Genomic DNA, 15,642 nt, shown 5'->3' on the forward strand with positions numbered 1-15,642 from the left:
CTGAGTTATTAAACATAAAGTCGTTTTCTTTAATGTCGAAGAAACAAAAGTAACTAACACAGGCTTTGTAATCTAAAATAAGAAAAAAAAAATTTTTTTTAATTAAAACATAATTTAATTTTTTACTTATTAATCAACCAGCTATAATTATTTTTAACTGCAATGATTGATATACAAATACATATGTCCGGAGCAATTTATTTGCGGCATGTAATTGTGCAGCAAAATAAAATATTTTTGTCGTCGCGTATCGTTCGGCGAGCATCTGAAAAACAATCTCCTGTCTATCGTAAAACGATTAAATATCCATATTTGGCAATGGTATACGATGACGTTAACTCTCTAGCTTTATTTCAAACGCAGTATTTTATCGTAATGCTTGACGTTTACGTCGACTATGCTGGTTACAGGCAGACAAATAGTTGGGTAAACTGTATGACAAATCTGTTTTTTTCCCAGAGTTATAAAAAGTCGCTAAAAAATATATATATCCGATCGGGTATAAAACTGATCAGTTTTGCGAGCGGCTGCGGACACCGAGTAATAAAAATATTGAACCCGGGCAAAGTAAATTGGTAGAGTAAAATTAGACGTGATTTTATTATATCGTCAACGCCAGATAAATATAGACACGCGATTTATTTCTTTCATTTTCAAGTAGTTTGTAAGAACTATTTATTAATAAGTTATATTTCGCATTCGCCTATTTTCTAACCGGACGTTTTATATCCTTCGAGCAGAAATTAATTATATTTTTGTTTCATAAGATCGAGATACGATCGAATAGAATTGCATCAATCTATTCCGCGTGTACCGCGTTTTTCTCTATTGCTGCGCCGAAAATCGCTTCGGGGCTTCAACTTCGCTTTGATAGCTTAAGCGCTCGGTCGGGCAGAGCGTTTTCGTAGAGTCTCGCTCTGAAAATTGCACGGTATTTTTTTTCTTCGCTACAATTTACGTAATTAGTTCCGTTTCTAAAGTCGCAATAAAAAAAATATATATATAACTATATTGTCTATTTAGAATATACACAAGATTGCGCGATTCTATACCTGGACAGAGTAAATTCATCGGGGAACAGTCGACGAATCTGTGTTAATTCTCGAGGTAACGCGACACATATAAAGTTTAAGAGCCGTTTTACAGGAATAAAATTATCTTTTCGGTGCCCGAGAGATTTTAATATTAATTTAAATATGTAATTTCGCGTTTGCCGTGCGCGTTACGTTTTCTCTCGATTCCGTTCTAAAGTGCAAACGCAGCCGGACGGTGCGATACATTTCCCGCGATTTACGCCCAGGGGTAACGTGGACAGATCGGGCCATCAACTAGGGACGACGCATTAAAAACTTTAAAACTTGGCCCCTTATCATCCGGGTGTATCCCGGGCGCATAAACGCGCGTCCGCGACGTGCACGACTCTTTCCACTGCGCAGGAGGAGATCCCTCATAACTCCCGTATTCGCGAGCGTGTGTTGGTACATCCGCGGATGCATTGTTGTGTACAATATACATACATATATATATATATATATATATATATATATATGTATATATATAAATGCATGTATATGTATGCATGTATATATACGTGTATATACACGAAAGAATTCCAGGCAATGCCGAGGGGTAGAAAAGAGAAGCGGCGGCGAGATGAGGGAGTGGGTTAGATGGGTATTTTACGTTTGAGGGGTTAGTAAGCCCCTGATGTATTACTGGCTGAGCCTGCGGAGTCAGCGCTGCCGGTCCAACAAACTGGACAATCCGATTTTTTCCTTCTCCTCTCCTCTTTCTTCCTTTCTGTCGGTTCCCGCGCCGCTACGCGGAAAAGAACCGAGAAAAGGGATAGATAGACTCGACTCGAAAATGGAGAACAACGTAACCTTTTCTTTCTTTCCCTCTATCGTCGCGCCCGTGTTTGCACCAATACGGGGTGAACTTGGCGATTTTTTCCGGATACGGTACAAATTGTAATCCCCGCCGAATTGCATTGGGATAGCAGCTACGCGTGATCTTAATGAAGTACGGTATCGATTCTCGCGATAAAGCTCCCCCGAAATCCTCGATAAAGGAAAATTATTCTTCCCTTTGCCACGCTTTGACATTTCATAATAATTTCAGTTTTCCGATCATTAATCACGCATGCGAAATTATTATTATTATTATGCCGCGTATTTTTGTAATATACTAATTATTATGAAAATCACTGGAACATTAATTATGTAACAAACATAACAATTATAATTTGACTGTAATGATTACCATGCGCTTTCGCGCATTGTGCGTAAAACTAACTAGTGTAGATCATTATGTTTCCACCTGAATATATTAACATGCATTAATGAAGAAATATTTTCCCATATTATTACTGGGCAATTACAATCATTCATTAGGATGCCCATGCGATTTCGGTGAAGTAGATATCCAAAATTCGTTGTATATATAATTACAATAATTAATTAATAGCAATTTAATATTTGACGTATATGACCATCTTTGCGGAACAAATCGTTTGTTCCAAACGAGGGTTATTCTATATGTAACCTAATTACAAATTATAATTAAACTTTCTGCGTTCATGAGGGTAATTAAAATTAGCTCATATTACACCACGTGTTTTTGTAACGCGCGGTTTTTAATTATTATATTTAATTAAAACTCGACGATGAAATTATAAACAAATGAGGAGCACAGAAAAATGAATAGCGGGTAAAAATAAGTGATACTTTTGACAACCTATACTATAGTATAAAAGAAGCAGTTTTTGCATTGACAATTTAACTGTAAATAATTTTTACGTTTTATCGACCTTTTGACAATAAAAAAAAAAAGAATATAAAAGAAAAGAAATGGACACATAATTTTTTTACTAAAGCATTTTAGCTGCAAGCGTAGCTTCTCAGATAATTAAACCCCAAATCTCATTTAATGAGAATCTATGCCTCTGCAATGCCGCGGTAAGATGGCACAATGGGGAAAACATACTTGCGGTTGCAGCAAGCGCTTACTTTTCTTAATTATATTGGTGTAATAATAACAACGCAATGTAACACGAGAACCACATTGTCTTATACAAATTTAAACATATTACTCATTTCGAAACAGGTAAAATGTTTGATAAAATCTTTATTCTTCGAACAATGACTATTAATATTAATTTTCGAATTACTAATCAAATGTAGCTGTATCGATATTTTTTAAGAGAGCTATTTTCGGATATTTAATATTGTGTACACAATATAATTAAAATCTTTTTTTTTTCTCAAGCTACGCTTTGTCCCTGGCGTTCCAGGCATTCGACAGATTTTACGCGTTCGAACACGACGTAATCGCTCTTTGTTGCCCGAATTAAATACCTTTCTTGAAGACGTAATTTGCAAAGGGCGACGTCACTTCGATACGAATTTACCAAATCAAGAAGGAGCGCGCTAGAGCACAAAGGTTGCCGGAGCAACGAAGTGCTGGAACTCGCGCGAGGACCTACGTAGGTGCCATGTAAGTAGAAAGACTCATTATGTAGTCAGCCCGCGCGGGAGACGTCTTCAAAGGCAGAGTACGGGTAAAGGTACTTCTGTGAATCACGGAAACCGAGGTCAGGCACCGTCTAACTCCGTCGGCAACCAACGGCAACAATAGCGGAGACACCACCCGGTTGTGGTTACCTTAGGCTCATTGTCACCCAACGGCCGGCTCGACCAGGTAGTCGAACTTCCGTCGCGGAAAAGGAAGTTTGGTTCTCGCAGTTTCCGCGGCGAACTTTGGTCAGAATGCGACGCGGCGTTCCCTTGTCCTGGCCGGGCGAATCTCGACAATCTCGCAAATTGACACGGAATCAACAGCTGCCAGACGGAGAACCGTCGAAGGTGAACAGTCGGCAATGCCAGATTTAAAAATAGACCGTAGTATATTTTAGTGAACATTAATTCAATTAAATTGAAATCCTCGAAATAATCCCAGCTTCATTTAATTTTAATCGCGGCATTACGATATAATTTCCGTGCTTCACGTATATAAATATAAGAACAATTCTGTCGTGGTCACATAATAATTTCAACGACTGCGGAAAATAACACAGACGTCGGTCGCCATCCGAGAGATTGGCAGAAAATCCGTGCCGGCAGGTGAGACGAGCCGGGCCGGTTGCCTTGAATTGGATATTGAAAGTCCGCGAAGTATTGCAATCAAGATCCGATTAATTGCGTTCCTTTGATTTATACGCGGCTCCCGGGCGAAGTTATATAAAGTTAATCCGGACGATTTTCGAAGAGAGAAGGCAGGGAAAAAACAGAGAGAGAAAGAGAACAGGGGAGTCGGCGCAGCGACAGTCCCGTCTGTAAAGGACGCGCGTGGCTGAAGCTCGAGTTGCAGAAGACGGAGAGAGAGTCTTTCAACTTTTTTTCCAGGAGCCTCAAAGAGAGTGGAGCTTTTCAAGGATTGGACGTCGATCGTGGGCGCCAGGTTGCCGACTCGAGGAGAGACAGACAGGGACTTGATGGAGGCGCGGCAGAAAGTCGCCTAGATAGAGCAGCTTTCTTAAATTTCAGTGTACAAACGTCTCGCCGGAGGAGACGCGAGACATCCTCCCCCCTTTTTTTTTTCTTCTCTCTCCCGCGGCCGCGGACGAGGAAAACGTTTTCGTGGAGTACATAGCGAAAAGCGACGGAGCGACACGGTAACTGGTAACTGGTTGAGAATTCTACTTGCGCCGAGACAAATTTACTTTCAGAGACAATTTATTCCGTAGCGCGGAACGCACATACACGGGCGCGCGTAAGGGTGAAACTTAGAATAACGTGATCTCTCCTTTCGAAGAGAAACTTCTGATTTATCTTTTGATTATCCATTAACTTTTTATTTTTTTATATTTTTATTAAAAAAAAAAAAAACTTGGTGAATTCATCGAACTTTTAAATATCGGCCGATAACGAGACGTCACGGAACAATTTCCGACATAAAGGACACTGTGAAACCAACCATGTAATTTCAGGTATTTACCACGACACGATGTTGCTCTGAAATCGCGCCGCGTATACAGTGTAGCAGGAATGTTAAGTATTCCATAGGTTAGTGCTGGACGTTATAGAAGCCGCGCTTGAAATTCAATATCGCGAAAACACGTCGCCAATATTATGATATTTCTAAATTCATAATACCGAGCGAATAACGTGGCAGAGGTTGACATGGAACCCAATGCTGAAGCTAGGAAGGGGCCGCGGGGCTCGGAGGGATGAGAGGGTGCCGGGTGTAGAGGAGAAAGCCTGGAGATCATGGTCGCATATTGAAAGATACCTCTAATACCAAGTCACGGCACTCGAAGGCTTCCCATAGGTGCGGCAAACATCCTGCATATACGTTTAATATCCACGTAGACGTTGTTATAACGGGTGCCTTCAAAGTTCACGGATAGATCCAATTTAAATTTCGCATTAGCGACGCTTGTACATCTACGTATGCGAGAATGATAATTACGTGTCCAAGTGGCCGAGGGTTTAATTTAAATTTAACACGGCGCTGCTGACTTTCGAGATCGCGCAGTGGCAAAAATTACAATTACGGTCGACATTAAAATTAATTCGTTCGCTTTTAAGGAAGTTCGAAAGTCGTCGAGAAAAGAAAAAAAAGAAAAATATAAATAAAAATGTATTCCTTCGCTTTTGTTTTCTCTTTAATTATGTGGCGAGCGTCCGGACTGTATAATCAATCGGATAACGACTCGACGAGGAACAGCCCGCGTGATTACACGGGACGCCGCTTCCCCGCCGGGCGAGAAGGCACCACCTCAAAAGTCGCGACACGTTCTCTTCTCTCTTTTCGAGCGGTTAAATTCAATTTATCCGCCATGGTACACAGGAGAAGACGAGGAAGGACCGTGGCCATTTCACCTGACAGATGCCTTTATAGCTGAAACGTGCCGCGATAATGTAACGCGCGGTGGTAGGTAATGGAACTTATGATATATCATAGCGACGAAGAGAAAACCACGCGGCGGCGTATAGAGAAGATGATCCCACTCTCCCTCCCTCCCCCTCCTCGCTCTAACGTCGTAATATTTTTCTGTGAAGAAGCGCGAAGAGAGCTTTTACTCAGAACCGCGCACCTCGGCGTATACATATATATTCCGCTGTACTAAATTAAAATATGTCAGCGATACCACGACCTTTCCGCAAGTACGTACTTATCGACGTTGCGAAGGTCGGCAAAGGTGAGATTATGCGCGCCTCGTGGGGAAAAGAATTTCTCCTGGCACGTTACTCTTTTTATTTTTAAATTAGATTTCGCCGCGGACGTGTGACGTGAATATATTTAACATGCAGCTCGTTATAATACGTTTCGACGGAGATAAAATTTTGTATTTATCTTCGAACTTCTGCTAATAAAAAAAGCCTCAAACATTATTTAGTTTATCATTCCGCAGCCTCGTTGTAATACGTCGAATAATGATTAAGAAAAAAAAAATTTATAGATATAAAAAAAGCGTAATTCTAATTTTAGTTGACCTATAATAGCAAGATCCCTAATGGACTCATTTCTGCACATTTTTTAAATTACTTTTTTTATTATACATGTGTTATAATAAAAATTTAATTCAACGTTAATGCGGTAGCGTTGCATATGAAATTGGCACTTTAATGAGAATCGTAATTTCTCCAGTTGTTTATGGATTAATGCAGAGATACTCGTAATGGAATTTCTAAAAGCCTTTCGTGATGGTCCGCGACAACGGCGGGCGAAAATCGTTAAAAGTATCCGGCGAACGTTTCGGACGGGAGATAATTTTACTGATCGCAGGAAGGATACCGAATATCCGCCATTCCGCGGGGATGTGGGTTGGCGGAGGAAAAAAAAGAAGGGCGGTTTCCGAACGGGGAACACATCCACGGAACCGAGCCTAATGGGAAGTGGAGGCTTAATTACAGGTTGAGGCGGATATTAAGGGTATGCACGGTAGCGTGGTATAAACGTCGGCAGCTGTCGTGTGTGCCTATCGACCGAAATTGACTCGCGCACGACAGACGGAAGGAGATGAGAGGAGACGCGGACAAAGACCGTAAGGGAGGAAAAGGGACCGGGGGGAGGCAGAGCGGGGGAGCTGCGAAGATGGTCGCCGGTGTTGGGCGGCATTAAAACGCCATAATTCAAATTCTCTTGGCAGCTCTAAAATAAACCAATTAAAACGTACTGTAAGCGGATATTAAGATTCTCATCCCAGATATATGCGACCCCGTGCAGGTGCCGGCTGGATGGCGCATCGTCTCTCCTTAAAGCGCTCCCGTATACGTCAAAGGAGCCACGCGTGTACACACGCGCCGAATAACGCCGGACCATTTATCGGGCACCGCATTCCCACCCTCGTCTCTCCTTTCCCAGGACGCTTCGCGCGAGACGCCATCCGAACACGAGAGAGGACCTGCTGAACCGCAATGGATGCACTCCGCCAGCGAAACTAAGATATTACAGGAGTATCTCTGTCGTGTAATCCAAGTATCAAAGTGTAACGACCGCTTCGATGGATTATACCGTACAATGATGAGTTGCTCAACGATTAGAAAGTAATATAATGAGAAAATGTGAGAATTAAAAGTAAGAGTATAATAAACGTATCGATGAAACTTGCTAAGACTTTGGAAACGGCCAATCTTGTTAGATTAGAAATAATTTTGAAATTTTATATTCTTGTTTTTTATCGATCTTGTTAAAATAAATTCGCATTTAATTATTAATTGTGGCTATTGTGGATGATACTTGATAAGATAAGGTTTGTTTTATTTAAATATTTGGATTATAACTAACAAGAATGAAATCCTCCCGTCGGTTTAAGCGGCTATTCGCGAGGGCTCTCCGGGACCTCTTTAGATTCTGCTTTGTGTACTTTGTGGTTCTGTCGGCCGCTCAGTCAGGGTCTAGCGCATAAACGGTATCGGCAAATCCGATCTAAGATCGCCCGAGTCACGCGACAGGCAGACTTGGAGGGATTTTGCCGCGTGACGCGGCAGTCATTTTATTTTCTATGCAAGAAAATGCAAGCATAATCGCTCAAGCTCGCGATGCGCCGACATGCGATGATACTTCTCCCGAGTTAGTTTGAAATTCTGTGCATGCACCGGAGAAGACAATGAATATTCAATGCAGCCAAAGACGGCGGAAAGCAATTCAATTATGCGGTTCGATAACCCGCGTGCTATTAATTATCGAAGGCGACATATCGCCGAAACGATTCGGCGCCGGCAAATATTTTCACTTGTTGTGACGTCCGCGATAATTTTGCGGGGCGCACAAAGTTCTGGCACGGAACCGTAAATTGCCGGTGACTCGTCAATTTGGCGACAAGCCATCAGGGTCGAGTACGAGCCGAAAAAGATCACCGGGCCGCGGGGCCGAAATTAGAGGAATGAAACGCGAAAGGATCGCGCCGCCGTGGTGCTGGCATAAAGAGACGTTAGAGAAATGGGGTGGCGTAAGGGGCGGGGGTAAGAACAGAGATAAGGAAGCGGATAAAAATTACAGATCTGGGTCATATATTCGCCGTTGAGATGGTCTGCCAGTGACTTCTCCACCCGGGAGAGCTTGCTGGCCGCCCTGCCGTTCCGCAGTGGTAGTAGCCGCATACGTCAGACGGGCCTACATATGCCGTGTCCTCGACTACTGCGTGCGAGAGAACCCGGATTGTCTTACCGTCACAACCAGCCGCCGTTTGCTAAGTCGCGTTCCCCTGGGCGAATAAAACACTCGGCGTACACTCCGTATAGTGAACCGGCGGCGATAAAGCACCGACTAACTTACGTAATTCTATTCCCTGCTAAAATCTTCTTGACAAAGGGATTTTGGATTCAAATTGATCCATTGATATATCTTGCCAAATTAGCCTCGGTAACGAAAAGCTATCGCGCGTAAAAATAAAATGTTACATTTGCAATTCTATCGTTTCATTTAATTCTTGTTTTCTGGTATTTGTAGAGATACCTCATTCCCGCCCAAGTTGAATCGTAAATTATCAGTTACGCCGCACTGTCGCAAAATTTAAATCAGCTGACAAGTTGCCGTGAGCAAGAATTAATATCCTTTCAGCGGAATATGAATAAATTTTCCGTTACGGAATTTAACGGTATCTGCATTGTTCTAGCGTGTCTAAGATTAATAAGCTACATTTGTCACTTTGTCTCTGCTCTTCGCCAAGCTTTTAAATTTCTACCACGGATTCTCGTGTCTTTGTATTCCCGCTAGTTTCCCGCGTTGTCGCGCGAAATAGAACGGAGATCTGAATGCACATACCGCGAGTGTGTTTCGGTATGTTTGAGAACTTGTAAAAGTGAACGTGGCAGCTTGACGGTAAAATTCTTCGACGGGGCGACACGCGAATGGCAAAAAGAAATAGATGTATTTGCAGCATTGTTGGCCATCGATGCGATCCTGCAAGGAGAACAGACTTCCGCGGAACGCCTTTATCTCATGCCAATTTTATTTTCCGCCGCCGCGCGTGCACATCGCGTATCCAATAAATATCAAAATTTTATTTTTACTCGCAAAACGGCCGAAGCAGTCAACTGCAATCTTTTTCAAGACGTCTACTGTCCCCCTTTCGATCTCGCTACCAAACTTTCGTACGAACTGCGCGCCGGACGTTAACTAAAAATCGAATCGGACCGATAACAACTTTTTCGCGTAAAACGTGCGACGGTCGCGCAAATCGTTTTCCCGGTTCCTAATTTCGTCGCTAATGGCCTTTTGAATCTATATTTTCGACCTGAAAGTCGCGCAACCACCTTCGGGGGCTGTATCTCGGACACCTTATATATCAAAGTCCAAGTTATACGACGATCGGAAAGACTCCTCTGAGCCCTCTCCGATAAGCGTGGCGAGTAATGAGTAATAGGCTGCTTATTTTCGAAGTTCCTTACGCGGGGGCAATCGTAAGAGAACGCCGACGTTAGGCGGGAAGCGACAGGGGGCCGCGATAACGGGGGCGTGCGAGCGCAGGGTGGTTGGAAGTGCCAGTAGATAATACTATTAATTTACTTCCAAGAATCGTAAAATTACGATGAAACTTTAAATTGGATATTTTATCTGAGAATCTCACGCCGTGCTTGCCGCCCGAGCTCGTACTCTTTTCCTTTCGCTTCGCCCCGCTTTCTCGCGCCAGCCGGCTATCTCTCTTTCCGCTCTTTCTCGATTTATCTATCTATCTATCTGTCTATGGCCGTCTCTTTCCCACCGTCGGGCTTATACTTCAGTCTCTTGTTTTTCTTCCCTTTTTTTTTTTTTTTTTTTTTCTTTTACCTCGGCGCGCACGCCATTCAAGGGAACAACGTTTCCATTGAACGAGCTGACTAACCAATAGGTCTTATCTCGGATATATCGTTCGCGAGCTCGTGTAATGTGCAGCTAGTGCTTTACAACCTTCTCACGCCGGCGATATGAGGAATACGTAAAAAGAAAAAAAGAAAAAAAATAGCGGCAGCATCTCTCGCTGTACGCGTCTTGAAATATCCGAATTCAGAGAAGGCCATAAAGCATGACACGTCGTTGAGGCCGGGTTAAGAGGCGGGTCGGGTCGACGAGATAATCGGTGAATTAACCATTCAAATCGACGAAAACGAGCACGCGTACAAATCGCGCCGCCGCAGAGTTAAGCTCCAATTCATCCATCGTTCGGCGCTTATTCCACGAGCCTCCTCTCCCGCGTTCATCCCTTTCCCGCTCGTCCCCCGTTTGGGGGGCTACGTGAGATCCGGCGTCACCGTGGAGCTTAAAGGGCTTTAAGGATTTGAGAGCGCGAAAGGCGTCCTTCCCTCTCCCTTTCTCCATCTCTCTCCCCAGTCTCTCTGTCCTCCGGCGATCTCTCGGCCTTCTTTTTATGTCCTCCCCCGCAAATTTGCCATATTACTCGCGCGAGCCCGGTCCACGTAATAAAATTTGTCGGCCGTAAAACACAATTTCACTGGCATAATAATGCTACGCACGGCGCGCTTTTCTACCTTCGCGAATCGCACGAGCATCGCAAAATTATGCGGCACGCTCGTCTTTCCGGGAAAGTTGACGAACGTGCCGGGGAGATAATTCAATCGATGTAGAACCCGCTATGTACTCCGGTCTATCGTATATCGTGTAAGTAGCAGACGCAAATTGAATTAATCAAGAATACGACGGTAGCGAAATTCGTATTAGAGTTTTGGAATTGTAAAGCGTCGAGTAAACCTGCAGTCTTGCCTTTTTAATAGCGTTCAAATTTAGATACGATAAGAACCAGACTGTACGATAGCTTTATTTTCTATTTCAATTTTTCACAAATCTACAAGCACTATTACATTTGAATTTACTTTACTTTTCTTACTAAAATATGTTCCATATAAAATAAATTACTTAATTAATTCGACAAATTAAAAAATTACAGAAGTAAACCGTTTGTTACTTTAATATATGGTTGGAGTATTTTATTAATAATGCATTGTCATTGTGCTTAATACGTCACGTTCAATGAAACCGTTCATATTTGAATAAATATAAATGGCAACGAATAGCATAATCAGGGAAAGTTTGTAAACTGAAAACTTCTGCATCTCGTAGTCCACGACTCCATTTCGCTCCGTACGGAAGAGAATAATCGCCCTCTTTAATAATAGTTAACTTCTTGGATGAAATACCGACTGAAATTATGCGCGCATTTAGGATATTCGCGATATGCAAATTATACACATTATTCGATCAATTTTTTCCCGTCCGGTGCAAGTCTTTCATTATAATGCGCATTCTATTTAATGATAGCAATTAAAATTTATCATTACAGAGTATGCCTCGTTGACCACTCGACGAAATTAACGATTTTCCTCTCACGTATTCGATAACTGAATATCAATGTGGTGTTCATTGTACCGATTGTTTAATTATTATAACGAATGGTGAATTAATTATTTAACGAGCTGTCGCGCGACCACAAAGAAAAACTGTTTCTTGACGACCGGTTTTCCCCATTTTCGCTTTTACGCAAATCAAGCATTTTTTTTTTTTTCGCAAATCCGATCTAACGACGCAGAATAAATACAGCCAGCGTGACGACTCGCTCTCTCCTCGCCGCGGCGCCACGAACGTTCAGCTTCCGGACCGCAACACAACGAATGTTCAGCGGTATCTCCGAAATGAACCGCAGACAAGTAAGCGACGCCTGCTTTCAGGCCCTCACCTCCTCGCGCCACATTAACCTTAACGACCTTTTAGCGAGTTCTTTTTTCAAGCGTCAGAGTCTGGGCGGATTTTTTCCTGCCAGTCCCTGAGATTGCCGTGTCGCCAGCTCAGCGCTTCTTAATGTTGGCTTTTTCCTGTCTCTTTTTCACCCACCCCGCGCTACCCGCGGCCAGCCTCGTTTCCGTCTCGTTTTTCCCTCCCTTCCCCTCCTATCCCCGGTCTTTACGAGTGACAATCCGAGACACGCTCGAATTTTGATGTACCACCACGGAACTTTTTGTTCTCGGCCCGAGAGAGTACACGATGATCGCAGACCGTCTTACGCGAGTCAACAAAGTCGTGTCGTGTATGTGCCATTTGTCTCGGGAGATTTAAGACGATCGTTCTAGACAGATCCTCCGCCGGGGCAAAATATATCGTTCCGCTCCTTCTTCCCTAAAGGGTTGTTGATACGGCCCGTCCCCGGTCCAAGGAGTGTAAATTACAATTTCAAATAATATTAGCCTCGGGCAAATAGTCCCGGTTCGGTTTGCGTGAGGAATGAAAGATAACATCGGCGGGGGGATGTAACTCGCTTATGAGCCTCAAATAATTTCGCCGGAACGCGAGGCGCCCTATAAATTCTTAATGTTTGATATTTCTCTGTGGCGTCAGACGTATATCCCACCCCTCTGACGAAGCGATCGCAGCCATGAGCACCGTGGTTACCGGAAAATCCCGCGCGACGCGGGGCTATAACATTTTCTAAGACGATTCCGCGAATAACGTCCCGGGTCTTTACAACCTGCTTCGCGAACCAGCTGAAATTTTTTCCCGCCTTTTCGCCGCTTCTCTCTGGTTGGAATCTCGTTTGCAAGATACGCGCGCGGAATATCGAGGAAACGTTTTGTCGGGACGAGGACGGACTGCTCACGAGGACCAAGCTGGAGTTAACTCCGACACCGTGACTTACGACGATTCGGGGCAATCGTGTGCGAATAAACGGAAGCATGCCCTGTACTCCGAAAAATTTTCTCGCGAGTATGCCAATTTAAGACGGTACGTTGGTGGATTCTCAACTACACGCGTGAGACGTCCCGGAATTGGCGGAAAGCAATTATCGTTAGTAGCGTTATCAAGTTTATCAAATCTAGCTTTTTATCAAGAGCCTCATCAAGATCGATAAAGTTTAAAAAAAAAAAAAAAAAAAAAAAAAAAAAAAAAAAAAAAAAAATAGAAATAGAGAAAAATATACGTCCATCTGTGTTGCGAAAGATAAGAACGGAATCGCGTTTACGACATGATAAGACAGGATTGGAACAAGCACGTAGAAATTAAGCGGCGTGATTGCATTCCGTGGTATTGCATGTGATGCGGAATTGCGCAGCGAACGGGTTATCGCCACATCTTCGTAAGTCTGCAGTCGGAGGGAAACAAGCTGGCGAAGGAAGGCGATCACGGTTTCGGTGGAAGCAGACTCAAAACATCCAAATCACGGGGCGAAACGGGACGAGAAGCGGCAACGATAATGGCAACGACCGAGACTGCGCGAAGATGATAATGATGAAAAACTAATGATAGTAAGGGCAGATTAAAGGGCTAAGGCCGATCGATTTAATCCTAGATTTTGAGGGAAGGGAATTCTCGCGAAATTAAAAACTGCATGTAGGAAACTTAAACGAAGTAGCGGTGTAAAATGGCGAAAGCAGCGCGATTAATCCTCACCCCAGAATTGCGACGATCTGTTCCATTATAAAAGTTGGTGCGAAACTCACGTCTGCGGAAAGAGCGAATGCCGTTGGGGAAACTTTATGAGCCATTCGACGCGCTCGTCTACAACGAGAGAATGAAAGATTCCGCGGCAACAATTTTGCGCAAAATATCGCCACGCTTTTCTTCCTCGAATCAAATGGTTCGATTTTTAGAGCCACGCGAACACGTGGAATAGTTGCGATGACGCGCGTCGCTTGCGTTAGCTGCATTGTTATGTATATATATATAGTAAATAAAAAAAAAAGAAAAAAAAAGAAACGTACACACAGTGTGTCAAATTAATCCAGTTGCAACCGGTTGCGACACCACGTATACGCGGGGGCATAACTCAATTTCGATACGCGGCTTAAAAAAATATAATAACACGCAGCACCGTCGTATATAGACCGATTTGTCGAACCATCGATTTTTTATAAACCTGAACGATATATATCTGGATTGATTACAAAACAATAAAGCTGCCGCACAAAAAAAAACGCGACGTTCGATAAAAACAACGAACGTGATAACGAAATGCAGAAATATGTCATCGCGTTGTATGATACCATTCGGTCAAAGAAGTACAAAGAAATCCGCCGTACATTCGAAAAGATAATTTTTTGGTATTTTACGGAAATGGAGCGGTAAATCGTAAAATTTATCGAGGCAAAATAAATTAAAAAGTACGAAAGTACATATAACGTATTCTCGAAGTGACATCAATTGCCGTGAAATATGACGTGATATGCAAGATGAATATCTCTATTAACAGACGAACATATTTCGTAGAATAACATGCAGAAAAGGTGCAAGAAAAAAGAAGAGAAATTGGTGCTTTTCATCAAAGAAATATAAAATACGAAATACGTTCGTTTTAATTTACAGTCCAAAATCAATTTAATAAAATCTAAAATCTGCATTTATATATTGCATATATAAATAAATAATGACCGGCTCTGATTACCCGGAATATCGACATCTCTTTGAGTAAATATATTGCTTGCGTTGCTTACAGAATTCACTGCAAAATTTCGTTATCCGTTACGAGTTAAAGATATCTCTGCAGAATGTTATACTGCTTTGCGAATATTGCTCGGAAGAAAAAGGCACATTAGTTAACTAAACCAATTAGCAGCATTCCTAATTTAGTCTCCCGTTCATTTTACGGGCGTCAACCGGGCACCCGGATAGCAGAGTATTGACAACGCGAATGGTGTATTAACAGCCTACACGAGTAGTCACATCCGGCGGTCAAATGTTCCAATATATACAACGGTTCCAGCACCTGCAGTGGAAACGCGCGACCGAAACACAGCGGGCGGTAGCAACGGTCAAAGAATTACGACGTTTTCCACGGCGGTAGCGAAGTGTGCTCGTAGATAAAGCGGGAATAGAGAAAGGGGTTGGACCGCGAGCGGGCAAAGAGAAGCCGAAATTCTGCGAAGTCGGCGTATTTCCCTATCTACCAGTTCCCCCCTTCTGCCGTCGCAACCCTCCGTGTAAATTTTCCATGTGAGCGCCATCCGCGTAAACTCGTGCGCGAATAAATTCATTTGTTATAAGAGAGAGAGAGAGAGAGAAAAAGCGAACCACCCCCTCAGTCCAGATTCCTCCCCCGTGCGACCGTGCCATTCAGACGTTATCGGACGCAACGCGTTGGAATTGCTTAACGAAACGGAATCGCCCGTGCGATTCGTCCACTCGATCCGCTACGTCCACCCTTTCCCACATGTT

The 15,642-nt window shown here is 43.1% G+C and overlaps 1 long non-coding RNA gene across 1 annotated transcript in view; it reads right to left on the minus strand.

Annotated features, from left to right (window-relative positions):
- LOC139113783 (uncharacterized) overlaps nucleotides 1-15,642 on the minus strand; it is a 33,492-nt gene that overhangs the window by 2,876 nt on the left and 14,974 nt on the right. The window lies entirely within an intron of this gene.

Source organism: Cardiocondyla obscurior, linkage group LG03 (genome assembly GCF_019399895.1).
Source record: "Cardiocondyla obscurior isolate alpha-2009 linkage group LG03, Cobs3.1, whole genome shotgun sequence".
Classification (NCBI taxonomy): Eukaryota; Metazoa; Arthropoda; class Insecta; order Hymenoptera; family Formicidae; genus Cardiocondyla; species Cardiocondyla obscurior.